At 45.0% G+C, this 27,985-nt stretch overlaps 8 non-coding genes across 8 annotated transcripts; all 8 read right to left on the minus strand.

Annotated features, from left to right (window-relative positions):
- Window positions 1-1,027: 1,027 nt before the first annotated feature.
- Window positions 1,028-1,100, minus strand: trnaf-gaa (transfer RNA phenylalanine (anticodon GAA)). The gene has a single exon. It is a non-coding gene; the product is annotated as a tRNA-Phe (tRNA).
- A 1,035-nt stretch (window positions 1,101-2,135) lies between these two features.
- On the minus strand, window positions 2,136-2,208 carry trnaf-gaa (transfer RNA phenylalanine (anticodon GAA)). The gene has a single exon. It is a non-coding gene; the product is annotated as a tRNA-Phe (tRNA).
- Window positions 2,209-3,243: 1,035 nt separating this feature from the next.
- On the minus strand, window positions 3,244-3,316 carry trnaf-gaa (transfer RNA phenylalanine (anticodon GAA)). Its single transcript has one exon. It is a non-coding gene; the product is annotated as a tRNA-Phe (tRNA).
- Window positions 3,317-4,350: 1,034 nt separating this feature from the next.
- On the minus strand, window positions 4,351-4,423 carry trnaf-gaa (transfer RNA phenylalanine (anticodon GAA)). The gene has a single exon. It is a non-coding gene; the product is annotated as a tRNA-Phe (tRNA).
- Window positions 4,424-5,458: 1,035 nt separating this feature from the next.
- trnaf-gaa (transfer RNA phenylalanine (anticodon GAA)) lies at window positions 5,459-5,531 on the minus strand. The gene has a single exon. It is a non-coding gene; the product is annotated as a tRNA-Phe (tRNA).
- A 1,034-nt stretch (window positions 5,532-6,565) lies between these two features.
- trnaf-gaa (transfer RNA phenylalanine (anticodon GAA)) lies at window positions 6,566-6,638 on the minus strand. Its single transcript has one exon. It is a non-coding gene; the product is annotated as a tRNA-Phe (tRNA).
- A 1,035-nt stretch (window positions 6,639-7,673) lies between these two features.
- On the minus strand, window positions 7,674-7,746 carry trnaf-gaa (transfer RNA phenylalanine (anticodon GAA)). Its single transcript has one exon. It is a non-coding gene; the product is annotated as a tRNA-Phe (tRNA).
- A 1,034-nt stretch (window positions 7,747-8,780) lies between these two features.
- Window positions 8,781-8,853, minus strand: trnaf-gaa (transfer RNA phenylalanine (anticodon GAA)). Its single transcript has one exon. It is a non-coding gene; the product is annotated as a tRNA-Phe (tRNA).
- Window positions 8,854-27,985: the final 19,132 nt, after the last annotated feature.

The following is a 27,985-nucleotide window of genomic DNA, read 5'->3' on the forward strand; positions in this document are numbered from 1 at the left end:
CAACGTAATTCTGTGGCACCCTTGACAATTCAAATGCATGTGACTCGTAATTTTGACACTCAAAATGTACATAATAGCCAGTATGGGGATCGAACCCATGACCTTGGCGTTATTAGCACCACACTCTAACTAACTGAGCTAACCTGCCATTTACTATTCTGCTCAATTGTTGAAATGCACCGAGCCTCTGCAAGTGCTGGCACGTCAACAAACAAGTCCACCAACAGCACAGCCTGACAAGACTGGACCCTCTTGGTTGCTTCTTGCGGAAATTCCAAACAGCTGGGGAATTAGCTCAAATGCTTTGCACGCGTGAGGAAGTGGGATCGATGCCCACATTCTCCAAAAGCACATTGTTTTATGGATCCAAGAAAACTCCAGTTCACACTTCATGCAGCCTTGTCTTACGACAACCTACTGTCATGTAAACAATGACAAGAAACTGTCATGTAACAATGACAAGAAACTCTCATGTAACACTGATGTCACAATGTCAGATGAAAAAGAAAGACATTACTTACTTTCAGAGAGCAGCGTATCACACACTCTAACCAACTGAGCTAACCGGCCGCTGGCTACAGAGCACAATTGTTGAGATGCACCGAGCCTCTGCAAGTGCTAGAGCGCAAACTAACAAGTCCACCAACAGCATAGCCTGACAAGACTGGACACTCTTGGTTGCTCCTTGTGGCAATTCCAAACAGCTGGGGAATTTGATCAATTGGTATTGTGTTTGCTTAGCATGCTATAGGTATTGGGATCGATGCCCGCATTCCCCAAAAACACAATTTTTTGTGGATCCAAGAAAGCTGCAGTTCACACTTCATGCAGCCTTGTCTTATGACAACCTACTGTCATGTAGCAATGACAAGCAACTTTAATGTAACACTGATGTCAAAATGTCAGATGAAAAAGCAAGACATTACTTACTTTCAGAGGAGCAGCGTAGCACACACCATTGAGGCCCACAAACAAAGCTGTGGAAAGGTTCCTTGAAGCCAGAGCATAAAGAAAGAACAAATAAAGATGCCGAAACCCGGGATCGAACCAGGGACCTTTAGATCTTCAGTCTAACGCTCTCCCAACTGAGCTATTCCGGCAATTCACTCAACATAATTCTGTGGCACCCTTGACAATTCACATGCATGTGACTCGTAATTTTGACACTCAAAATGTACATAATAGCCAGTATGGGGATCGAACCCATGACCTTGGCGTTATTAGCACCACACTCTAACCAACTGAGCTAACCTGCCATTTACTATTCTGCTCAATTGTTGAAATGCACCGAGCCTCTGCAAGTGCTGGCACGTCAACAAACAAGTCCACCAACAGCACAGCCTGACAAGACTGGACCCTCTTGGTTGCTTCTTGCAGAAATTCCAAACGGCTGGGGAATTAGCTCAAATGCTTTGCACGCGTGAGGTAGTGGGATCGATGCCCACATTCTCCAAAAGCACATTGTTTTATGGATCCAAGAAAACTCCAGTTCACACTTCATGCAGCCTTGTCTTACGACAACCTACTGTCATGTAAACAATGACAAGAAACTGTCATGTAACAATGACAAGAAACTCTCATGTAACACTGATGTCACAATGTCAGATGAAAAAGAAAGACATTACTTACTTTCAGAGAGCAGCGTATCACACACTCTAACCAACTGAGCTAACCGGCCGCTGGCTACAGAGCACAATTGTTGAGATGCACCGAGCCTCTGCAAGTGCTGGAGCGCAAACTAACAAGTCCACCAACAGCATAGCCTGACAAGACTGGACACTCTTGGTTGCTCCTTGTGGCAATTCCAAACAGCTGGGGAATTTGATCAATTGGTATTGTGTTTGCTTAGCATGCTATAGGTAGTGGGATCGATGCCCGCATTCCCCAAAAACACATTTTTTTGTGGATCCAAGAAAGCTGCAGTTCACACTTCATGCAGCCTTGTCTTATGACAACCTACTGTCATGTAGCAATGACAAGCAACTTTAATGTAACACTGATGTCAAAATGTCAGATGAAAAAGCAAGACATTACTTACTTTCAGAGGAGCAGCGTAGCACACACCATTGAGGCCCACAAACAAAGCTGTGGAAAGGTTCCTTGAAGCCAGAGCATAAAGAAAGAACAAATAAAGATGCCGAAAACCGGGATCGAACCAGGGACCTTTAGATCTTCAGTCTAACGCTCTCCCAACTGAGCTATTCCGGCAATTCACTCAACATAATTCTGTGGCACCCTTGACAATTCACATGCATGTGACTCGTAATTTTGACACTCAAAATGTACATAATAGCCAGTATGGGGATCGAACCCATGACCTTGGCGTTATTAGCACCACACTCTAACCAACTGAGCTAACCTGCCATTTACTATTCTGCTCAATTGTTGAAATGCACCGAGCCTCTGCAAGTGCTGGCACGTCAACAAACAAGTCCACCAACAGCACAGCCTGACAAGACTGGACCCTCTTGGTTGCTTCTTGCAGAAATTCCAAATGGCTGGGGAATTAGCTCAAATGCTTTGCACGCGTGAGGTAGTGGGATCGATGCCCACATTCTCCAAAAGCACATTGTTTTATGGATCCAAGAAAACTCCAGTTCACACTTCATGCAGCCTTGTCTTACGACAACCTACTGTCATGTAAACAATGACAAGAAACTGTCATGTAACAATGACAAGAAACTCTCATGTAACACTGATGTCACAATGTCAGATGAAAAAGAAAGACATTACTTACTTTCAGAGAGCAGCGTATCACACACTCTAACCAACTGAGCTGACCGGCCGCTGGCTACAGAGCACAATTGTTGAGATGCACCGAGCCTCTGCAAGTGCTGGAGCGCAAACTAACAAGTCCACCAACAGCATAGCCTGACAAGACTGGACACTCTTGGTTGCTCCTTGTGGCAATTCCAAACAGCTGGGGAATTTGATCAATTGGTATTGTGTTTGCATAGCATGCTATAGGTAGTGGGATCGATGCCCGCATTCCCCAAAAACACATTTTTTTGTGGATCCAAGAAAGCTGCAGTTCACACTTCATGCAGCCTTGTCTTATGACAACCTACTGTCATGTAGCAATGACAAGCAACTTTAATGTAACACTGATGTCAAAATGTCAGATGAAAAAGCAAGACATTACTTACTTTCAGAGGAGCAGCGTAGCACACACCATTGAGGCCCACAAACAAAGCTGTGGAAAGGTTCCTTGAAGCCAGAGCATAAAGAAAGAACAAATAAAGATGCCGAAAACCGGGATCGAACCAGGGACCTTTAGATCTTCAGTCTAACGCTCTCCCAACTGAGCTATTCCGGCAATTCACTCAACATAATTCTGTGGCACCCTTGACAATTCACATGCATGTGACTCGTAATTTTGACACTCAAAATGTACATAATAGCCAGTATGGGGATCGAACCCATGACCTTGGCGTTATTAGCACCACACTCTAACCAACTGAGCTAACCTGCCATTTACTATTCTGCTCAATTGTTGAAATGCACCGAGCCTCTGCAAGTGCTGGCACGTCAACAAACAAGTCCACCAACAGCACAGCCTGACAAGACTGGACCCTCTTGGTTGCTTCTTGCAGAAATTCCAAATGGCTGGGGAATTAGCTCAAATGCTTTGCACGCGTGAGGTAGTGGGATCGATGCCCACATTCTCCAAAAGCACATTGTTTTATGGATCCAAGAAAACTCCAGTTCACACTTCATGCAGCCTTGTCTTACGACAACCTACTGTCATGTAAACAATGACAAGAAACTGTCATGTAACAATGACAAGAAACTCTCATGTAACACTGATGTCACAATGTCAGATGAAAAAGAAAGACATTACTTACTTTCAGAGAGCAGCGTATCACACACTCTAACCAACTGAGCTGACCGGCCGCTGGCTACAGAGCACAATTGTTGAGATGCACCGAGCCTCTGCAAGTGCTGGAGCGCAAACTAACAAGTCCACCAACAGCATAGCCTGACAAGACTGGACACTCTTGGTTGCTCCTTGTGGCAATTCCAAACAGCTGGGGAATTTGATCAATTGGTATTGTGTTTGCATAGCATGCTATAGGTAGTGGGATCGATGCCCGCATTCCCCAAAAACACATTTTTTGTGGATCCAAGAAAGCTGCAGTTCACACTTCATGCAGCCTTGTCTTATGACAACCTACTGTCATGTAGCAATGACAAGCAACTTTAATGTAACACTGATGTCAAAATGTCAGATGAAAAAGCAAGACATTACTTACTTTCAGAGGAGCAGCGTAGCACACACCATTGAGGCCCACAAACAAAGCTGTGGAAAGGTTCCTTGAAGCCAGAGCATAAAGAAAGAACAAATAAAGATGCCGAAACCCGGGATCGAACCAGGGACCTTTAGATCTTCAGTCTAACGCTCTCCCAACTGAGCTATTCCGGCAATTCACTCAACATAATTCTGTGGCACCCTTGACAATTCACATGCATGTGACTCGTAATTTTGACACTCAAAATGTACATAATAGCCAGTATGGGGATCGAACCCATGACCTTGGCGTTATTAGCACCACACTCTAACCAACTGAGCTAACCTGCCATTTACTATTCTGCTCAATTGTTGAAATGCACCGAGCCTCTGCAAGTGCTGGCACGTCAACAAACAAGTCCACCAACAGCACAGCCTGACAAGACTGGACCCTCTTGGTTGCTTCTTGCAGAAATTCCAAATGGCTGGGGAATTAGCTCAAATGCTTTGCACGCGTGAGGTAGTGGGATCGATGCCCACATTCTCCAAAAGCACATTGTTTTATGGATCCAAGAAAACTCCAGTTCACACTTCATGCAGCCTTGTCTTACGACAACCTACTGTCATGTAAACAATGACAAGAAACTGTCATGTAACAATGACAAGAAACTCTCATGTAACACTGATGTCACAATGTCAGATGAAAAAGAAAGACATTACTTACTTTCAGAGAGCAGCGTATCACACACTCTAACCAACTGAGCTAACCGGCCGCTGGCTACAGAGCACAATTGTTGAGATGCACCGAGCCTCTGCAAGTGCTGGAGCGCAAACTAACAAGTCCACCAACAGCATAGCCTGACAAGACTGGACACTCTTGGTTGCTCCTTGTGGCAATTCCAAACAGCTGGGGAATTTGATCAATTGGTATTGTGTTTGCTTAGCATGCTATAGGTAGTGGGATCGATGCCCGCATTCCCCAAAAACACATTTTTTTGTGGATCCAAGAAAGCTGCAGTTCACACTTCATGCAGCCTTGTCTTATGACAACCTACTGTCATGTAGCAATGACAAGCAACTTTAATGTAACACTGATGTCAAAATGTCAGATGAAAAAGCAAGACATTACTTACTTTCAGAGGAGCAGCGTAGCACACACCATTGAGGCCCACAAACAAAGCTGTGGAAAGGTTCCTTGAAGCCAGAGCATAAAGAAAGAACAAATAAAGATGCCGAAACCCGGGATCGAACCAGGGACCTTTAGATCTTCAGTCTAACGCTCTCCCAACTGAGCTATTCCGGCAATTCACTCAACATAATTCTGTGGCACCCTTGACAATTCACATGCATGTGACTCGTAATTTTGACACTCAAAATGTACATAATAGCCAGTATGGGGATCGAACCCATGACCTTGGCGTTATTAGCACCACACTCTAACCAACTGAGCTAACCTGCCATTTACTATTCTGCTCAATTGTTGAAATGCACCGAGCCTCTGCAAGTGCTGGCACGTCAACAAACAAGTCCACCAACAGCACAGCCTGACAAGACTGGACCCTCTTGGTTGCTTCTTGCAGAAATTCCAAATGGCTGGGGAATTAGCTCAAATGCTTTGCACGCGTGAGGTAGTGGGATCGATGCCCACATTCTCCAAAAGCACATTGTTTTATGGATCCAAGAAAACTCCAGTTCACACTTCATGCAGCCTTGTCTTACGACAACCTACTGTCATGTAAACAATGACAAGAAACTGTCATGTAACAATGACAAGAAACTCTCATGTAACACTGATGTCACAATGTCAGATGAAAAAGAAAGACATTACTTACTTTCAGAGAGCAGCGTATCACACACTCTAACCAACTGAGCTAACCGGCCGCTGGCTACAGAGCACAATTGTTGAGATGCACCGAGCCTCTGCAAGTGCTGGAGCGCAAACTAACAAGTCCACCAACAGCATAGCCTGACAAGACTGGACACTCTTGGTTGCTCCTTGTGGCAATTCCAAACAGCTGGGGAATTTGATCAATTGGTATTGTGTTTGCTTAGCATGCTATAGGTAGTGGGATCGATGCCCGCATTCCCCAAAAACACATTTTTTGTGGATCCAAGAAAGCTGCAGTTCACACTTCATGCAGCCTTGTCTTATGACAACCTACTGTCATGTAGCAATGACAAGCAACTTTAATGTAACACTGATGTCAAAATGTCAGATGAAAAAGCAAGACATTACTTACTTTCAGAGGAGCAGCGTAGCACACACCATTGAGGCCCACAAACAAAGCTGTGGAAAGGTTCCTTGAAGCCAGAGCATAAAGAAAGAACAAATAAAGATGCCGAAACCCGGGATCGAACCAGGGACCTTTAGATCTTCAGTCTAACGCTCTCCCAACTGAGCTATTCCGGCAATTCACTCAACATAATTCTGTGGCACCCTTGACAATTCACATGCATGTGACTCGTAATTTTGACACTCAAAATGTACATAATAGCCAGTATGGGGATCGAACCCATGACCTTGGCGTTATTAGCACCACACTCTAACCAACTGAGCTAACCTGCCATTTACTATTCTGCTCAATTGTTGAAATGCACCGAGCCTCTGCAAGTGCTGGCACGTCAACAAACAAGTCCACCAACAGCACAGCCTGACAAGACTGGACCCTCTTGGTTGCTTCTTGCAGAAATTCCAAATGGCTGGGGAATTAGCTCAAATGCTTTGCACGCGTGAGGTAGTGGGATCGATGCCCACATTCTCCAAAAGCACATTGTTTTATGGATCCAAGAAAACTCCAGTTCACACTTCATGCAGCCTTGTCTTACGACAACCTACTGTCATGTAAACAATGACAAGAAACTGTCATGTAACAATGACAAGAAACTCTCATGTAACACTGATGTCACAATGTCAGATGAAAAAGAAAGACATTACTTACTTTCAGAGAGCAGCGTATCACACACTCTAACCAACTGAGCTAACCGGCCGCTGGCTACAGAGCACAATTGTTGAGATGCACCGAGCCTCTGCAAGTGCTGGAGCGCAAACTAACAAGTCCACCAACAGCATAGCCTGACAAGACTGGACACTCTTGGTTGCTCCTTGTGGCAATTCCAAACAGCTGGGGAATTTGATCAATTGGTATTGTGTTTGCTTAGCATGCTATAGGTAGTGGGATCGATGCCCGCATTCCCCAAAAACACATTTTTTTGTGGATCCAAGAAAGCTGCAGTTCACACTTCATGCAGCCTTGTCTTATGACAACCTACTGTCATGTAGCAATGACAAGCAACTTTAATGTAACACTGATGTCAAAATGTCAGATGAAAAAGCAAGACATTACTTACTTTCAGAGGAGCAGCGTAGCACACACCATTGAGGCCCACAAACAAAGCTGTGGAAAGGTTCCTTGAAGCCAGAGCATAAAGAAAGAACAAATAAAGATGCCGAAACCCGGGATCGAACCAGGGACCTTTAGATCTTCAGTCTAACGCTCTCCCAACTGAGCTATTCCGGCAATTCACTCAACATAATTCTGTGGCACCCTTGACAATTCACATGCATGTGACTCGTAATTTTGACACTCAAAATGTACATAATAGCCAGTATGGGGATCGAACCCATGACCTTGGCGTTATTAGCACCACACTCTAACCAACTGAGCTAACCTGCCATTTACTATTCTGCTCAATTGTTGAAATGCACCGAGCCTCTGCAAGTGCTGGCACGTCAACAAACAAGTCCACCAACAGCACAGCCTGACAAGACTGGACCCTCTTGGTTGCTTCTTGCAGAAATTCCAAATGGCTGGGGAATTAGCTCAAATGCTTTGCACGCGTGAGGTAGTGGGATCGATGCCCACATTCTCCAAAAGCACATTGTTTTATGGATCCAAGAAAACTCCAGTTCACACTTCATGCAGCCTTGTCTTACGACAACCTACTGTCATGTAAACAATGACAAGAAACTGTCATGTAACAATGACAAGAAACTCTCATGTAACACTGATGTCACAATGTCAGATGAAAAAGAAAGACATTACTTACTTTCAGAGAGCAGCGTATCACACACTCTAACCAACTGAGCTAACCGGCCGCTGGCTACAGAGCACAATTGTTGAGATGCACCGAGCCTCTGCAAGTGCTGGAGCGCAAACTAACAAGTCCACCAACAGCATAGCCTGACAAGACTGGACACTCTTGGTTGCTCCTTGTGGCAATTCCAAACAGCTGGGGAATTTGATCAATTGGTATTGTGTTTGCTTAGCATGCTATAGGTAGTGGGATCGATGCCCGCATTCCCCAAAAACACATTTTTTGTGGATCCAAGAAAGCTGCAGTTCACACTTCATGCAGCCTTGTCTTATGACAACCTACTGTCATGTAGCAATGACAAGCAACTTTAATGTAACACTGATGTCAAAATGTCAGATGAAAAAGCAAGACATTACTTACTTTCAGAGGAGCAGCGTAGCACACACCATTGAGGCCCACAAACAAAGCTGTGGAAAGGTTCCTTGAAGCCAGAGCATAAAGAAAGAACAAATAAAGATGCCGAAACCCAGGATCGAACCAGGGACCTTTAGATCTTCAGTCTAACGCTCTCCCAACTGAGCTATTCCAGCAATTCACTCAACATAATTCTGTGGCACCCTTGACAATTCACATGCATGTGACTCGTAATTTTGACACTCAAAATGTACATAATAGCCAGTATGGGGATCGAACCCATGACCTTGGCGTTATTAGCACCACACTCTAACCAACTGAGCTAACCTGCCATTTACTATTTTGCTCAATTGTTGAAATGCACCGAGCCTCTGCAAGTGCTGGCACGTCAACAAACAAGTCCACCAACAGCACAGCCTGACAAGACTGGACCCTCTTGGTTGCTTCTTGCAGAAATTCCAAATGGCTGGGGAATTAGCTCAAATGCTTTGCACGCGTGAGGTAGTGGGATCGATGCCCACATTCTCCAAAAGCACATTGTTTTATGGATCCAAGAAAACTCCAGTTCACACTTCATGCAGCCTTGTCTTACGACAACCTACTGTCATGTAAACAATGACAAGAAACTGTCATGTAACAATGACAAGAAACTCTCATGTAACACTGATGTCACAATGTCAGATGAAAAAGAAAGACATTACTTACTTTCAGAGAGCAGCGTATCACACACTCTAACCAACTGAGCTGACCGGCCGCTGGCTACAGAGCACAATTGTTGAGATGCACCGAGCCTCTGCAAGTGCTGGAGCGCAAACTAACAAGTCCACCAACAGCATAGCCTGACAAGACTGGACACTCTTGGTTGCTCCTTGTGGCAATTCCAAACAGCTGGGGAATTTGATCAATTGGTATTGTGTTTGCTTAGCATGCTATAGGTAGTGGGATCGATGCCCGCATTCCCCAAAAACACATTTTTTTGTGGATCCAAGAAAGCTGCAGTTCACACTTCATGCAGCCTTGTCTTATGACAACCTACTGTCATGTAAACAATGACAAGAAACTGTCATGTAACAATGACAAGAAACTCTCATGTAACACTGATGTCACAATGTCACATGAAAAAGCAAGACATTACTTACTTTCAGAGGAGCAGCGTAGCACACACCATTGAGGCCCACAAACAAAGCTGTGGAAAGTTTCCTTGAAGCCAGAGCATAAAGAAAGAACAGATAAAGATGCAGAAAACCAGGATCGAACCAGGAACCTTTAGATCTTCAGTCTAACACTCTCCCAACTGAGCTATTCCGGCAATTCACTCAAATTAATTCTGTGGCACCCTTGACAATTCACATGCATGTGACTCGTAATTTTGACACTCAAAATGTACATAATAGCCAGTATGGGGATCGAACCCATGACCTTGGCGTTATTAGCACCACACTCTAACCAACTGAGCTAACCTGCCATTTACTATTTTGCTCAATTGTTGAAATGCACCGAGCCTCTGCAAGTGCTGGCACGTCAACAAACAAGTCCACCAACAGCATAGCCTGACAAGACTGGACCCTCTTGGTTGCTTCTTGCGGAAATTCCAAACGGCTGGGGAATTAGCTCAAATGCTTTGCACGCGTGAGGTAGTGGGATCGATGCCCACATTCTCCAAAAGCACATTGTTTTATGGATCCAAGAAAACTCCAGTTCACACTTCATGCAGCCTTGTCTTACGACAACCTACTGTCATGTAAACAATGACAAGAAACTGTCATGTAACAATGACAAGAAACTCTCATGTAACACTGATGTCACAATGTCAGATGAAAAAGAAAGACATTACTTACTTTCAGAGAGCAGCGTATCACACACTCTAACCAACTGAGCTAACCGGCCGCTGGCTACAGAGCACAATTGTTGAGATGCACCGAGCCTCTGCAAGTGCTGGCACGTCGTTTAGCTCAGTTACCTTAGCTTTCTTGGGAACAGGAACAATGGTGGCCCTCTTGAAGCATGTGGGAACAGCAGACTGGTATAGGGATTGATTGAATATGTCCGTAAACACACCGGCCAGCTGGTCTGCGCATGCTCTGAGGGCGCGGCTGGGGATGCCGTCTGGGCCTGCAGCCTTGCGAGGGTTAACACGTTTAAATGTCTTACTCACCTCGGCTGCAGTGAAGGAGAGACCACATGTTTTCGTTGCAGGCCGTGTCAGTGGCACTGTATTGTCCTCAAAGCGGGCAAAAAAAGTTATTTAGTCTGCCTGGGAGCAAGACATCCTGGTCCGTGACTGCGCTGGGTTTCTTCTTGTAGTCCGTGATTGACTGTAGACCCTGCCACATGCCTCTTGTGTCTGAGCCGTTGAATTGAGATTCTACTTTGTCTCTGTACTGACGCTTAGCTTGTTTAATAGCCTTGCGGAGGGAATAGCTGCACTGTTTGTATTCGGTCATGTTACCAGACACCTTGCCCTGATTAAAAGCAGTGGTTCGCGCTTTCAGTTTCACGCGAATGCTGCCATCAATCCACGGTTTCTGGTTAGGGAATGTTTTTATCGTTGCTATGGGAACGACATCTTCAACGCACGTTCTAATGAACTCGCACACCGAATCAGCGTATTCGTCAATATTTTTATCTGACGCAATACGAAACATGTCCCAGTCCACGTGATGGAAGCAGTCTTGGAGTGTGGAGTCAGCTTGGTCGGACCAGCGTTGGACAGACCTCAGCGTGGGAGCCTCTTGTTTAAGTTTCTGTCTGTAGGCAGGGATCAACAAAATGGAGTCGTGGTCAGCTTTTCCGAAAGGGGGGCGGGGCAGGGCCTTATATGCGTCGCGGAAGTTAGAGTAACAATGATCCAAGGTTTTACCACCCCTGGTTGCGCAATCGATATGCTGATCAAATTTAGGGAGTCTTGTTTTCAGATTAGCTTTGTTAAAATCCCCAGCTACAATGAATGCAGCCTCCGGATAAATGGTTTCCAGTTTGCAAAGAGTTAAATAAAGTTTGTTCAGAGTCATCTGTGTGTCTGCTTGGGGGGGGATATATACGGCTGTAATTATAATCGAAGAGAATTCTCTTGGTAGATAATGCGGTCTACATTTGATTGTGAGGAATTCTAAATCAGGTGAACAGAAGGATTTGAGTTCCTGTATGTTTCTTTCATCACACCATGTCTCGTTAGTCATGAGGCATACGCCCCCGCCACTCTTCTTACCAGAAAGATGTTTGTTTCTGTCGGCGTGATGCACCTAGGGTTAGGGTTAGGGTTAGGGTTGGGTTAGGGTTAGGGTTGGGTTAGGGTTAGGGTTAGTTAGGGTTAGGGTTAGGGTTAGGGGTTAGGGTTAGGGTTAGGGTTAGGTTGGTCTTGAGTAAAAAAAGTTGGTATCTTTGGGAAAATCCTCTTTGGCTGAAAAAGGGTAGTGTCTTGAAAAAACCTTTATCTTGAGTAAAAAATAAAAAAAGAAGGGGGGTCTTGGAGAAGAATCCTCTTCGGTGGAAAAAGGTGGGATATTGGGGGTCTTTGAGAAGAATCCTCTTCGGTGGAAAAAGGTGGGATATTGGGGAAGGGGTCTTCTTCATTGAAAAAAAAAGGGGGGGATCTTTGAGAAGAATCCTCTTCGGTGGAAAAAGGTGGGATATTGGGGAAGGGGTCTTCTTTCATTGAAAAAAGGGGGGGATTCCTTTCATTGAAAAAAAAGGGGGGTAGTGTAGGTAGTGTATATCCAGGGGTCAGGAGTAGAGTAGGGTTATTTTAGTTGGTATATAATCTAATGATTATTTTAAACCTGTTCACCATCAAACCAATCCAGAGGGTACAAGGGTGGAAAACCCATGTTTAAGGCCGGATTTGGGAGGATCCCTATGAGTGTAAGGGATAAAAAGTTCAATGGCTTGCTGCGTCCATACCCAACACCCAGCAACGCAGCGGTGACTCGCCAAGTGTTTGGTTTCTAGTTTTGAGTCGGTTGATCCACTTCCATCTCTGACACGTGGAAACCGGAGGGGGGAAGGGAGGGGTTGCACTCCACATCATATACGCGCGGGTCGGAGGGTACGGGCGCGGCCGGCAAAGTAGTAGGCCCCATGGTAGCCCACTTGTAGGTTAACCCGTTGGTTGGGTTAAAGGACTGTCTGTCTGTAGGGTTAGGGTTAGGTATGGTTTTAGAATGGTTAAGGTAAGGGTTAGGGTTAGGGTTAGGGTTAGGGGTTAGGGGTTAGGGGTTAGGGTTAGGGTTAGGGTTAGGTTTTGCATATAAATGTGTTTCGTTTCAACTAGTTCGTTTTACGGTGCACTGGCCTATCTCCTGTTTATCCCTCCCATTTGTGATGATCTAATGTAATGGGTGTAGTACTTAAAAAGGCCCGTAGATGTCCTCCTAAGACCATAAATAAAACTGAGGTAAGCTCCAAGTTGCCTCTTTCTGGGTGGCCGTACTGAAGTCAATGTGGTGAGAGATTCATTCAACCATAGTGTTGTTAAATGTGAACATAAACGCCATGTTGTGCATTTAAATGGTTTTATTGTTTTGTTAAAGGACAGAAAAACCTAAAAGAGGCAGTGCCAAACTAAAACCAAACAAACATAAATCTATAGAGAATAAAAATAAATTATGAATAAAACCATGTTCTTCTCCATCCATTTTTCTGTCTGTTAAAACCCATTTTCTAAAACCTCTCGTTCAGGCCATTTGGCGTTATTGTCTGTAGGTGCTGGATCCACTCCCGTTCTACCCTCTTTCGCTGCCCACAGGTCCAGCCTATATGTGCCTGTAACCCTGATATGGTAAGGTGAGTGATGGGATGCTCCTGGAAGTGGGTTATGAGTTCTGTTTGTAGGTGTGCCCTTTTAATGTTATACAGGTGTTGTTTGAGTCTGGTTTCTATGGTGTGTTTGGTTTCTCCAATGTATTGTTTATTGCAAAGTGTGCATGTAATGATATAAATGGTGTTATGTGTGTTCAATGAATAAGATTCTTGTACTGGTGCTGATGTGTGGCTATGTATATTTGTAATGAACTTTATCTGTCGAAAATGGACGTTATGAGGTTTGAGGTCTTGTGGTGGCTTGCTACTGAATCTTGCTTTGGTGAGCATGTCCTTTAAGTTTTTGTTCTTTCTAAATGCTGAGATAATTCTGTATGGTTTGAGTGGTATGTAAGTGTGCTGAACTGTAGAGAAGTTGTGTTTGAATGATTGATGTAGGGGTCTAATTCTATGTGAAAATGTGGTTACTAGGGGGATGATAGTTGTCTGTTGATTGAGTATTGATGACAAAGGAGGGGAGACAGAGGAAGTGTTCCGGTTTAGTGATTGGTGCAGATCACTTTCCATAGGGGAGTCAGGGTTAGGGTGAGGGAGGGAGATAGGATGAGAACCCTGGTTAGGGTAATGGTACACATTAGGGTTAGGCGTGGGGTTAAGGGAGAGGTTAAGGTTAGGCGTGGGTTTGAGGAGAGAGGTTAGGATTAGGCGTGGGGTTTGGGGAGGGGTTAAGGTTAGGTGTGGGGTTACGGGGAAGATTAAGGTTAGGCGTGGGGTTAGGGGAAAGGTTAAGGTTAGGAGTGGGGTTAGGGTTAGGGTTGGGGTTTGGGGAAAGGTTAAGGTTAGGTATGGGGTTAAGGGAAAGGTTAGGCGTGGGGTTTGGGGAGAGGTTAGGGTTAGGCGTGGGGTTTGGGGAGAGGTTAGGGTTAGGTGTGAGGTTGAGGGAAAGGTTAAGGTTGGGCGTGGGGTTAAGGGGAGGGTTAAGGTTAGGCGTGAGGTTTGGGGAGGGGTTAAGGTTAGGAGTAGGGTTGAGGTTAGGGTTAAGAGAGGTGGATGATTTGCTGTGGTCTGTGGGTGTTGGATGAATGGGAGGGAGGGCGGCCAATGTGTTGTTTTTAATAGTTCTTAAAAATCGTTTTGAATATCCTCTTCTTCTAAGTGCGTTGAATAGTATATTTATTGCATAATCCAGGTCTTGCTTGCAAGATGATATCCTGTAGAACCGTATAATTTGTGATTTTATTATTCCCTTAAATGTATGTTTGGGGTGGTAACTGTGTTTATGAAGTAAAGCATGTGTGTCTGTTGGTTTGAAGTAGACTCTAGTGTGTAGTGTTTTCTGTGATTGATTGTTGTTACTGAAAAAAACTGTTGTGTCTAAGAAGTTGACTTCTTGCGGATGAATTGTGTATTTAACCTTGATGGATGGATGATGACCGTTGAGAATGTTTATAAAATTTGTGAATAACTGGATGTCGTGGGGCCAGGCTCCTATTATGTCATCTAAAAGCGGTAATAGAAAGTGGGTTGATATGGACACTTGGCCAGTGCCTCTCTCTCCCATTCAGCCATGTATATGTTGGCGTAAGCAGGTGCAAATTTCTTGCCCATAGCTGTTCCCTCCACCTGCAGGTAATATTGGTCATTGAATAAAAAGTCATTACTAGTCAGGCTGATTTCTAATAGTTGTAATATTTCTTTGTCCGGTCTAGTGTTGTCTGGGTATCTCTTAAAGATGTTTCTAATTGCTTGTATTCCTGTTGCTGTATTTATGTTGGTGTATAGGCTATCAATATCTATTGTGAATATGTGTGTATGGGAGGGAACAACTATGGGTCCAATCCTCTCCATGAAGTGGTAGGTGTCCCTGAGGAAGCTGGGGTGCCTAGTGGAGAGAGGGTTGATGTGATGATCTATATATTGTGAAATGTTGTAAGATTCACTATTGCAGTCTGAGACAATCGGTCTGCCAGGAGGAACTTCAAAGGGAATTGTCCATGTCTCCGGTTCCTTGTGTACTTTTAACAGTAAATAGAATAGTCTAGGTTTGGGGTGTCTGTACCGTAGAGAAAGTCCCGTTGTTTTGCTGTGATGTAGTGTTGGTCGTAGAGTCTGGGTTAGGGTTAGCTGTGGTTCTGTGGGTATACTGGGTTATGGGGTTAGGGTTGTTTTAGGGTTGTTGGCTTTAGGGTTGATGTTTATCCAATATTACTATTTTTGAACCTTTAGGGTTGGTTAATGGTGAGGTTGGGTTGTTTTTGAGTCGGTTGTATTGCCTGTCCATCTCTGTGTGAGGTTATCCTCCCTATCTGTGGGTCTGATGATTGTGAAGTGTGTTTTTGTTCCATTCTACATTAGTCTCCTATTCTGCCATCTATCTGGGAGGTTTTAGGTTCCCAGGTAGATGGCGTAAATGGCCAAAGTGTAGTCAAAATAGTCCAACAGTTAGGCCCCATGGTGCCCAGGGTTAGGGTTAGGGAGGGTTAAGGGTTAGGGGTTACAGGGTTAGGGGCCAGGGTTAGGGTTAGGTTAGTTTTAGGGGTTATGGTTTAAGAATGCCGGGGTTAGGGTTAGGGTTAGGGTTTGGGTTTAGGGTAAGATATGGTTTTTGGTTTCTTGGGGTTTGGTTGGTTAGGGTTTCCATCTCTGACACGTGGGGGGGTTAGGGCCAGGGGAGGGGTTAGGGCCAGGGTTAGGCCAGGGCCAGGGCCAGGGGCCAGGCCAGGCCAGGTTAGGCCAGGGGTTAGGCCAGGGCCAGGTTAGGCCAGGGTTCAGGGCCAAAAGGTTAGGGTTGGGTTAGGCCAGGGCCAGGGCCAGGCCAGGTCAGGTAGGGGTTGGGCCAGGGGTTTGGCCCAGGCCAGGCCATTAGGTTAGGGCCAGAGGGGGTTAAGGCCAGGGCTAGTCAGGCCTGGGGGGGTTAGGGGTTAGGCCAGGGTTAGGCCATAGGGTTTTTAGGAATAGGTTAAGGGTTAGGGTTAGGGTTAGGGTTAGGGTAAGAGGTTAGGGGTTAGGCCAGGGGTTAGGGCCAGGGCCAGGGCCAGGGTAGGCCAGGGCCAGGGGCCAGGGCCAGGGTAGGGGTTGGGTTTTGGGTTAGGGTTAGGTTAGGGTTAGGGTTAGGGTTAGGGCCAGGCCAGGCCAGGCCAAAAGGCCAGGCCAGTTTAGGCCAGGGTTTTGGGAGGGTTAAGGTTAGGGTTAGGGTTAGGGGTTAGGGTTAGGGGTTAGGGTTAGGGGTTAGGGTTAGGGTTAGGGGGGGTTAGGTTAGGGTTAGGCCAGGGGTTAGGTTAGGGTTAGGGTTAGGGGTTAGGGTTAGGGTTAGGGTTAGGTTTCTAGTTTTGAGTCGGTTGATCCACTTCCATCTCTGACACGTGGAAACCGGAGGGGGGAAGGGAGGGGTTGCACTCCACATCATATACGCGCGGGTCGGAGGGTACGGGCGCGGCCGGCCAAAGTCGTAGGCCCCATGGTAGCCCACTTGTAGATTAACCCGTTGGTTGGGTTAAAGGACTGTCTGTCTGTGGGGTTAGGGTTAGGTATAGTTTTTAGAATGGTTAAGGTTAGGGTTTAGGGTTAGGGTAAGATATGGTTAAGAAGGGTTAAGGTAAGGGTTAAGTTTAGGTATGGGTTTTGGGATGGTTAAGGTTAGGGTTAGGGTTAGGGTAAGGTATAGAAAAGGTTAAGTTTAGGTATGGGTTTTGGGATGGTTAAGGTTAGGGTTAGGGTTAGGGTTAGGGTAAGGTATAGAAAAGGTTAAGTTTAGGTAGGTCTGTCAACTCAACTTAGGATCAGGCAAAGCCCTTGAGTTGCGTCCCTTATGCAGGTCCGGTCCTCGGTTGGTTGCCATGTGTCCATGTCGAGTGGTATGATCATGATGTCCAGGTCCGCTATGTCAACGGAGGTGGAAAGCATAGTGCAACCTAGGAGTTTTACTCCCTTACGGATCCTTCTTCTTTAGCTCCATGTTGTCTATGTATCCACTTCAGTGTTCGTCAGTCTTTGGTCCTGGATGTTTTCAATCATGTGTATGATTGGGAATTATTCCCTTCCAGGATCCTAATTCCAAATCAACCCATGTCTAGTCGAATCCAGCTGGTCTGTATGGGTATACTCGGCGTAGGATCAGGCAAAACCATCGAGTTGCGTACCTTGTGCAGGTCCGGACCTCAGTCGGTTGCCATGTGTCCCTGTCAAGTGGTCAGTCTATAACAGCCAGTGGTTTGAGCAGACAAAAACCCAGAAGGCGAGCCCTCTATAGGGTTGTCATGCATCCGCCCCTGGAGTCGCATCCTGTGTTCCGGTCGGTGTATGGAGGGTTTAGAAACCGGCAAACCTTCTCTGGCTTACGTATGAAACGTCCGGCAGTAGTAGAAGTTAATTGGGTGTTTCCATCCACACCATCTCAGTCGTAGGTAATTCAGAGGTTTTGGGTAATAGTGACCAGTGGAATTACTCCCTTCCAGGATCGTAACATTTCCAGAGGTATATCATCCCTAGACAGTGAATTGGTTCGTAGTCCAGGTAAAAAATGGTTTGGTTGTCCAGGCTAAGTGCGGCGGGGTAAGGGGTCCCCCAGTGGGAAATTCCTCTGCGGGGTCCGATACCTCGCCAGACATTATCTGGGCACCCCAGGGGTTATTCGGCAGACGCGATCCTCCAGCCGCAGCGCATAACCCAAAAGCCCCTCTTTTGGGTATCCCAACCCGCTAGGATGAAACACGCGCTACTGAACAAACTGCCAATCCAGATCTAATCTGGGGTAGATAGTGGTCCAGCGCGTTACGTGAGTCTCCCGTGTGTAAGGGGGCTGGGAGGGTTGAGCCGATAGGTCTGCCAACAGGCCCCAGAGGGGTCCCGGAGGAGTCCGGTCTACCATTTCCTCCCTTCTTCTTGCTTGGTGTATGGTTGGGCCTGATTGCTTAGGGTCTGCTCGCTGCGGGGGAGTCGACAAAACCGTGCCCCCAGAGTAGTTGGAGAAAACAGGTTCTCGTCCGTTGGGGGTGCTGGTGGGTATCTTGGGTGAGGTAGATTTGGAAGGATGGTGAGAAGGTGAGGGTTCTTGGTAATTAACATTTAGCTATTTAGATTCTATTTTGTAGTTTCTTTGCATCAAAGGGTCCATGGTCATGGTAACCCTGAGTTCAAGAAACCTGGAAAAAAATTTGATATAACCACATATTATATTCCTTTTTTTTATTTTTATTTTTTTATTTTTTATAAATATGTATTTATTTATTGTTATTTTTTTTTAATTTATTTATTTTATTTTTTTTATATATTTTTAATTTAATTTCTTATTTTTTATTTATTTATTTATTTAAAAAATATATATATTATTGTTTATTTATTTTTGTTTATAATGGTTTCCTATTGGTCAAGGGTCCATGGTCAAGGAAACTCCAAGAGGAGAACATTAAATGTTTTGTTAAATATAAATTGGTTGTCTAGTGATTATTGGTACAGGATCAAAGGGATCATATAGGATAAATCTAAGGTAAATGTTTAAGAGTCCGTGGTCACGGTATCTCTGAAATGCTAGTAGAGATCTATGTTTACGGTCCTAATGGCCACTAATCTATTTTTAAGGTAGCCTACTGGTAAAAGGGCCCTATCCTGCGATGGCTGAGTGCCAGTGTCTCTCAGTCAGTAGGGTTGGGACCAAGGATGGGGTGGGGGCACACATGCATACATACATAAACATGAAAGGGAATGTGCCTATACATATATTTTTAACATATACAAAAGCATACACATACAACACCACAAGTGGTGTGAGGGATAACATACAAAGTCACACTCCACTACATCCTAGTGTGTGCATATATATATATGAGAGCTGTGTAAAAGTCCAATTAAGGAAAGCAAAGTGTAAAATAAAAGGGTAGCCAAAAGGAGTTACCCCCGAAGTCCGTGTGGAATCTGCCTTCCTTACAGTCTCACACGGGTCTAGGGGCAACCCAGCCACGACGCGTTTCTGCCTACTCGGCTTCATCAGGTAGCAGGGAGGAGAATATACAAATAAAATTGAAATAAAAGGTGCAAAAAGTAGTAAAAATGTATGTATGTATATCTACATGTACCGTAGGGTGTACTGTGTAGTTTACTTGCCTTAAATGTAGTCCTGGTTGGATGTGTGGAGCGAAATGCTAACTGTCCGGTGGTCTCCTCCTGAGGCTGCAAAGAGAGCTAACTCTCCCGTGTGCGCGTGTGGGAATGCGGTCTAGGTTATTTCGATTGGTCTGTACTGTTACTAGGTAGGACAGCCGCTAACAGGCTGTGGTGTGGAGGAATCAGACATAGGTGAGAGTGGAATGGGGATGCAGTAAAGTGGATGGGCAGTTAGAGTGGAGGTCAAGCACATCTAATAATAATACAATGGAGACCCAATGTGATAAATGTTCAACCTTGTAGTGACACAAGCTTTTCAAATGTTATTTGGTATAAATGAAGAGTGGAGTGTGACAAAACAGAAGACACAATACATTGTAAGGGACAGACAGGGTTAACAACATGAGGTCAGGTACAGATACATGTATACACACACACATACACAGAGGGGTTGGAACTGGGGCTGCAGTTCGGGTTAGGGGCCAGGGCTAAGGTCAGAGACGGTGTTGTGAGAGAGGTTTTGTTTTTGGGAAGGCCTCTGTCGTTGAGCCCTGTGGGGAATTGTATAGGAGAAGTAGACTCTTTGCTTTTGGGGTGCTGTTTGGGTTGTAGGTGTCCGAGAGGTACCAGGTGAATTTTAAGTAGGACTAGCAGTCCTGGGGGTCAAGAGGAGCCATACGTGGAGTTCCTGTGATGTGTAGAAGTATGATAGATCCTCCTGTGAAAAGTGTGTATTTGACCTACGTGTCACCATTAACTTGTGTGTTAGCGTTGGGAGCGGTCTGCTCTGGTAGGGGGTTTGGGGTTGGAAATACCCGAAGGTGAGGTTCTGTGGGTCCAGGAAAGGTAGAGGGTAGAGTGGACATCTGTGGGTTCCTATAGAATTTGTAGTTGGGGTTCTGGGTGACCCATAGGTCTGGTTATAGGTCTTTGAATGTGGTGGAGTTATTTTTACTCCGATTTTTTGTTGAGTCACGTTGTTTATATGCAGTAAGGTGCGATGTGCAGGGAAAAGTAGTGGCCGTGGTTTTTTAGGTCTTTTTGTGGTGTTAGAGGGTATGAACCTTGTATCTTTATTGAGGGGTAGTAGTAGATAGGGTTACTAGGGGGGTGTTCCTTTTACCAGGATCGAAAATGGTGCTGTTTTTATCTTTTCTAGTTGGCGCTTGTTAGCGGAGTTTTAGCTTTGATCGCGTTCGTGTCCACTTGGGTTCCCGAATATGCGGTAGATTTGGCTGTTTTGCGGTGTTCAAGTCCACTTGGATTATGGGATGTAGGGATCCGAAAAAGCTTTTTTATGCTGTTTCAAGTTTTTTTATGGGTGGGGGTCTTACCTAGGTTTTTGGTTTGTTTGTGTATGGTGCAGAGGTGTGAGTGGGTTGGACCTATCTTATAATTTAGTTTCTTTTTGCTCCTAAGTTGGAAATACGTTCGTCAGGATGGGTAAAAAGTCTCTTACACCTGTGTCAGTGTAGTAAGTCCAGTTCTTTGTAGAAAAAAGGTCTTTGTCTTTAGCTAAAAAAAAGGGGGTGTCTTGGGAAAAAAACCTTTGGTCTTGAGTAAAAAAAGTTGGTATCTTTGGGAGAATCCTCTTTGGTTGAAAAAGGGTAGTGTCTTGAAAAAACCTTTGTCTTGAGTAAAAGAGGGGGGATCTTTGAGAAGAAATCCTCTTTGGTAGAAAAAGGTAAAATCTTTGAGTAGGGGTCTTCTTTCGTTGAAAAAATAAATAAATAAAAAAAAAAAATAAAAAATAAAAAAATGAAAAAATAAATAAAATAAAAAGGGGGGGTGGGGGGGATTCCTTTTGTTGAAAAAAAAAAAAAAGGGGGGTGGTAGTGTTCATCAAAAAAAGGCTTTTGGGTTGAAAAAAAAGGGTGGTGTGCATCCAGGGGTCAGGAGTAGAGTATGGTTATTTTGGTTGGTATATAATCTAATGATTATTTTTAACCCATTCACCATCAAACCAGTCCAGAGGGTACAAGGGTGGAGGAAAAAAACCCTTGTAAAAGGCCGGATTTGGGAGGATCCCAGTCAGTGTAAGGGATAAAATATCCTTGGCTTGCTGCGTCCATACCCTACATCCGGCAACGCAGCGGTGACTCGCCATGTGTTTGGTTTCTAGTTTTGAGTCGGTTGATCCACTTCCATCTCTGACACGTGGAAACCGGAGGGGGGAAGGGAGGGGTTGCACTCCACATCATATACGCGCGGGTCGGAGGGTACGGGCGCGGCCGGCCAAAGTCGTAGGCCCCATGGTAGCCCACTTGTAGATTAACCCGTTGGTTGGGTTAAAGGACTGTCTGTCTGTGGGGTTAGGGTTAGGTATAGTTTTTAGAATGGTTAAGGTTAGGGTTTAGGGTTAGGGTAAGATATGGTTAAGAAGGGTTAAGGTAAGGGTTAAGTTTAGGTATGGGTTTTGGGATGGTTAAGGTTAGGGTTAGGGTTAGGGTAAGGTATAGAAAAGGTTAAGTTTAGGTATGGGTTTTGGGATGGTTAAGGTTAGGGTTAGGGTTAGGGTAAGGTATAGAAAAGGTTAAGTTTAGGTAGGTCTGTCAACTCAACTTAGGATCAGGCAAAGCCCTTGAGTTGCGTCCCTTATGCAGGTCCGGTCCTCGGTTGGTTGCCATGTGTCCATGTCGAGTGGTATGATCATGATGTCCAGGTCCGCTATGTCAACGGAGGTGGAAAGCATAGTGCAACCTAGGAGTTTTACTCCCTTACGGATCCTTCTTCTTTAGCTCCATGTTGTCTATGTATCCACTTCAGTGTTCGTCAGTCTTTGGTCCTGGATGTTTTCAATCATGTGTATGATTGGGAATTATTCCCTTCCAGGATCCTAATTCCAAATCAACCCATGTCTAGTCGAATCCAGCTGGTCTGTATGGGTATACTCGGCGTAGGATCAGGCAAAACCATCGAGTTGCGTACCTTGTGCAGGTCCGGACCTCAGTCGGTTGCCATGTGTCCCTGTCAAGTGGTCAGTCTATAACAGCCAGTGGTTTGAGCAGACAAAAACCCAGAAGGCGAGCCCTCTATAGGGTTGTCATGCATCCGCCCCTGGAGTCGCATCCTGTGTTCCGGTCGGTGTATGGAGGGTTTAGAAACCGGCAAACCTTCTCTGGCTTACGTATGAAACGTCCGGCAGTAGTAGAAGTTAATTGGGTGTTTCCATCCACACCATCTCAGTCGTAGGTAATTCAGAGGTTTTGGGTAATAGTGACCAGTGGAATTACTCCCTTCCAGGATCGTAACATTTCCAGAGGTATATCATCCCTAGACAGTGAATTGGTTCGTAGTCCAGGTAAAAAAATGGTTTGGTTGTCCAGGCTAAGTGCGGCGGGGTAAGGGGTCCCCCAGTGGGAAATTCCTCTGCGGGGTCCGATACCTCGCCAGACATTATCTGGGCACCCCAGGGGTTATTCGGCAGACGCGATCCTCCAGCCGCAGCGCATAACCCAAAAGCCCCTCTTTTGGGTATCCCAACCCGCTAGGATGAAACACGCGCTACTGAACAAACTGCCAATCCAGATCTAATCTGGGGTAGATAGTGGTCCAGCGCGTTACGTGAGTCTCCCGTGTGTAAGGGGGCTGGGAGGGTTGAGCCGATAGGTCTGCCAACAGGCCCCAGAGGGGTCCCGGAGGAGTCCGGTCTACCATTTCCTCCCTTCTTCTTGCTTGGTGTATGGTTGGGCCTGATTGCTTAGGGTCTGCTCGCTGCGGGGGAGTCGACAAAACCGTGCCCCCAGAGTAGTTGGAGAAAACAGGTTCTCGTCCGTTGGGGGTGCTGGTGGGTATCTTGGGTGAGGTAGATTTGGAAGGATGGTGAGAAGGTGAGGGTTCTTGGTAATTAACATTTAGCTATTTAGATTCTATTTTGTAGTTTCTTTGCATCAAAGGGTCCATGGTCATGGTAACCCTGAGTTCAAGAAACCTGGAAAAAAAATTGATATAACCACATATTATATTCCTTTTTTTTTTTTTTTTTTTTTTTTTTAAATATGTATTTATTTATTGTTATTTTTTTTAATTTATTTATTTTATTTTTTTATATATTTTTAATTTAATTTCTTATTTTTTATTTATTTATTTATTTAAAAAATATATATATTATTGTTTATTTATTTTTGTTTATAATGGTTTCCTATTGGTCAAGGGTCCATGGTCAAGGAAACTCCAAGAGGAGAACATTAAATGTTTTGTTAAATATAAATTGGTTGTCTAGTGATTATTGGTACAGGATCAAAGGGATCATATAGGATAAATCTAAGGTAAATGTTTAAGAGTCCGTGGTCACGGTATCTCTGAAATGCTAGTAGAGATCTATGTTTACGGTCCTAATGGCCACTAATCTATTTTTAAGGTAGCCTACTGGTAAAAGGGCCCTATCCTGCGATGGCTGAGTGCCAGTGTCTCTCAGTCAGTAGGGTTGGGACCAAGGATGGGGTGGGGGCACACATGCATACATACATAAACATGAAAGGGAATGTGCCTATACATATATTTTTAACATATACAAAAGCATACACATACAACACCACAAGTGGTGTGAGGGATAACATACAAAGTCACACTCCACTACATCCTAGTGTGTGCATATATATATATGAGAGCTGTGTAAAAGTCCAATTAAGGAAAGCAAAGTGTAAAATAAAAGGGTAGCCAAAAGGAGTTACCCCGAAGTCCGTGTGGAATCTGCCTTCCTTACAGTCTCACACGGGTCTAGGGGCAACCCAGCCACGACGCGTTTCTGCCTACTCGGCTTCATCAGGTAGCAGGGAGGAGAATATACAAATAAAATTGAAATAAAAGGTGCAAAAAGTAGTAAAAATGTATGTATGTATATCTACATGTACCGTAGGGTGTACTGTGTAATTTACTTGCCTTGAATGTGGTCCTGGTTGGATGTGTGGAGCGAAATGCTAACTGTCCGGTGGTCTCCTCCTGAGGCTGCAAAGAGAGCTAACTCTCCCGTGTGCGCGTGTGGGAATGCGGTCTAGGTTATTTCGATTGGTCTGTACTGTTACTAGGTAGGACAGCCGCTAACAGGCTGTGGTGTGGAGGAATCAGACATAGGTGAGAGTGGAATGGGGATGCAGTAAAGTGGATGGGCAGTTAGAGTGGAGGTCAAGCACATCTAATAATAATACAATGGAGACCCAATGTGATAAATGTTCAACCTTGTAGTGACACAAGCTTTTCAAATGTTATTTGGTATAAATGAAGAGTGGAGTGTGACAAAACAGAAGACACAATAAATTGTAAGGGACAGACAGGGTTAACAACATGAGGTCAGGTACAGATACATGTATACACACACACATACACAGAGGGGTTGGAACTGGGGCTGCAGTTCGGGTTAGGGGGCCAGGGCTAAGGTCAGAGACGGTGTTGTGAGAGAGGTTTTGTTTTTGGGAAGGCCTCTGTCGTTGAGCCCTGTGGGGAATTGTATAGGAGAAGTAGACTCTTTGCTTTTGGGGTGCTGTTTGGGTTGTAGGTGTCCGAGAGGTACCAGGTGAATTTTAAGTAGGACTAGCAGTCCTGGGGGTCAAGAGGAGCCATACGTGGAGTTCCTGTGATGTGTAGAAGTATGATAGATCCTCCTGTGAAAAGTGTGTATTTGACCTACGTGTCACCATTAACTTGTGTGTTAGCGTTGGGAGCGGTCTGCTCTGGTAGGGGTTTGGGGTTGGAAATACCCGAAGGTGAGGTTCTGTGGGTCCAGGAAAGGTAGAGGGTAGAGTGGACATCTGTGGGTTCCTATAGAATTTGTAGTTGGGGTTCTGGGTGACCCATAGGTCTGGTTATAGGTCTTTGAATGTGGTGGAGTTATTTTTACTCCGATTTTTTGTTGAGTCACGTTGTTTATATGCAGTAAGGTGCGATGTGCAGGGAAAAGTAGTGGCCGTGGTTTTTTATGTCTTTTTGTGGTGTTAGAGGGTATGAACCTTGTATCTTTATTGAGGGGTAGTAGTAGATAGGGTTACTAGGGGGGTGTTCCTTTTACCAGGATCGAAAATGGTGCTGTTTTTATCTTTTCTAGATGGCGCTTGTTAGCGGAGTTTTAGCTTTGATCGCGTTCGTGTCCACTTGGGTTCCCGAATATGCGGTAGATTTGGCTGTTTTGCGGTGTTCAAGTCCACTTGGATTATGGGATGTAGGGATCCGAAAAAGTTTTTTATGCTGTTTCAAGTTTTTTTATGGGTGGGGGTCTTACCTAGGTTTTTGGTTTGTTTGTGTATGGTGCAGAGGTGTGAGTGGGTTGGACCTATCTTATAATTTAGTTTCTTTTTGCTCCTAAGTTGGAAATACGTTCGTCAGGATGGGTAAAAAGTCTCTTACACCTGTGTCAGTGTAGTAAGTCCAGTTCTTTGTAGAAAAAAGGTCTTTGTCTTTAGCTAAAAAAAGGGGGGGGGGTGTCTTGGGAAAAAAAACCTTTGGTCTTGAGTAAAAAAAGTTGGTATCTTTGGGAGAATCCTCTTTGGTTGAAAAAGGGTAGTGTCTTGAAAAAACCTTTGTCTTGAGTAAAAGAGGGGGGATCTTTGAGAAGAAATCCTCTTTGGTAGAAAAAGGTAAAATCTTTGAGTAGGGGTCTTCTTTCGTTGAAAAAAAAAAAATAAAAATAAAAATAAATAAAAATAAAAAAAAATGAAAAAATAAATAAAATAAAAAGGGGGGGGTGGGGGGGATTCCTTTTGTTGAAAAAAAGGGGGGTGGTAGTGTTCATCAAAAAAAGGCTTTTGGGTTGAAAAAAAAGGGTGGTGTGCATCCAGGGGTCAGGAGTAGAGTATGGTTATTTTGGTTGGTATATAATCTAATGATTATTTTTAACCCATTCACCATCAAACCAGTCCAGAGGGTACAAGGGTGGAGGAAAAAAACCCTTGTAAAAGGCCGGATTTGGGAGGATCCCAGTCAGTGTAAGGGATAAAATATCCTTGGCTTGCTGCGTCCATACCCTACATCCGGCAACGCAGCGGTGACTCGCCATGTGTTTGGTTTCTAGTTTTGAGTCGGTTGATCCACTTCCATCTCTGACACGTGGAAACCGGAGGGGGGAAGGGAGGGGTTGCACTCCACATCATATACGCGCGGGTCGGAGGGTACGGGCGCGGCCGGCCAAAGTCGTAGGCCCCATGGTAGCCCACTTGTAGATTAACCCGTTGGTTGGGTTAAAGGACTGTCTGTCTGTGGGGTTAGGGTTAGGTATAGTTTTTAGAATGGTTAAGGTTAGGGTTTAGGGTTAGGGTAAGATATGGTTAAGAAGGGTTAAGGTAAGGGTTAAGTTTAGGTATGGGTTTTGGGATGGTTAAGGTTAGGGTTAGGGTTAGGGTAAGGTATAGAAAAGGTTAAGTTTAGGTATGGGTTTTGGGATGGTTAAGGTTAGGGTTAGGGTTAGGGTTAGGGTAAGGTATAGAAAAGGTTAAGTTTAGGTAGGTCTGTCAACTCAACTTAGGATCAGGCAAAGCCCTTGAGTTGCGTCCCTTATGCAGGTCCGGTCCTCGGTTGGTTGCCATGTGTCCATGTCGAGTGGTATGATCATGATGTCCAGGTCCGCTATGTCAACGGAGGTGGAAAGCATAGTGCAACCTAGGAGTTTTACTCCCTTACGGATCCTTCTTCTTTAGCTCCATGTTGTCTATGTATCCACTTCAGTGTTCGTCAGTCTTTGGTCCTGGATGTTTTCAATCATGTGTATGATTGGGAATTATTCCCTTCCAGGATCCTAATTCCAAATCAACCCATGTCTAGTCGAATCCAGCTGGTCTGTATGGGTATACTCGGCGTAGGATCAGGCAAAACCATCGAGTTGCGTACCTTGTGCAGGTCCGGACCTCAGTCGGTTGCCATGTGTCCCTGTCAAGTGGTCAGTCTATAACAGCCAGTGGTTTGAGCAGACAAAAACCCAGAAGGCGAGCCCTCTATAGGGTTGTCATGCATCCGCCCCTGGAGTCGCATCCTGTGTTCCGGTCGGTGTATGGAGGGTTTAGAAACCGGCAAACCTTCTCTGGCTTACGTATGAAACGTCCGGCAGTAGTAGAAGTTAATTGGGTGTTTCCATCCACACCATCTCAGTCGTAGGTAATTCAGAGGTTTTGGGTAATAGTGACCAGTGGAATTACTCCCTTCCAGGATCGTAACATTTCCAGAGGTATATCATCCCTAGACAGTAATTGGTTCGTAGTCCAGGTAAAAAAATGGTTGGTTGTCCAGGCTAAGTGCGGCGGGGTAAGGGGTCCCCCAGTGGGAAATTCCTCTGCGGGGTCCGATACCTCGCCAGACATTATCTGGGCACCCCAGGGGTTATTCGGCAGACGCGATCCTCCAGGGTTAGGGTTAGGGTTAGGGGTTAGGGTTAGGGTTAGGGTTAGGGGTTAGGGTTAGGGGTTAGGGTTAGGGTTAGGTTAGGGTTAGGGTTAGGGTTTAGGGGTTAGGGGTTAGGGGTAGGGCCAG

The sequence above is a fragment of the Oncorhynchus keta genome, unplaced genomic scaffold (genome assembly GCF_023373465.1).
Source record: "Oncorhynchus keta strain PuntledgeMale-10-30-2019 unplaced genomic scaffold, Oket_V2 Un_contig_27785_pilon_pilon, whole genome shotgun sequence".
Classification (NCBI taxonomy): Eukaryota; Metazoa; Chordata; class Actinopteri; order Salmoniformes; family Salmonidae; genus Oncorhynchus; species Oncorhynchus keta.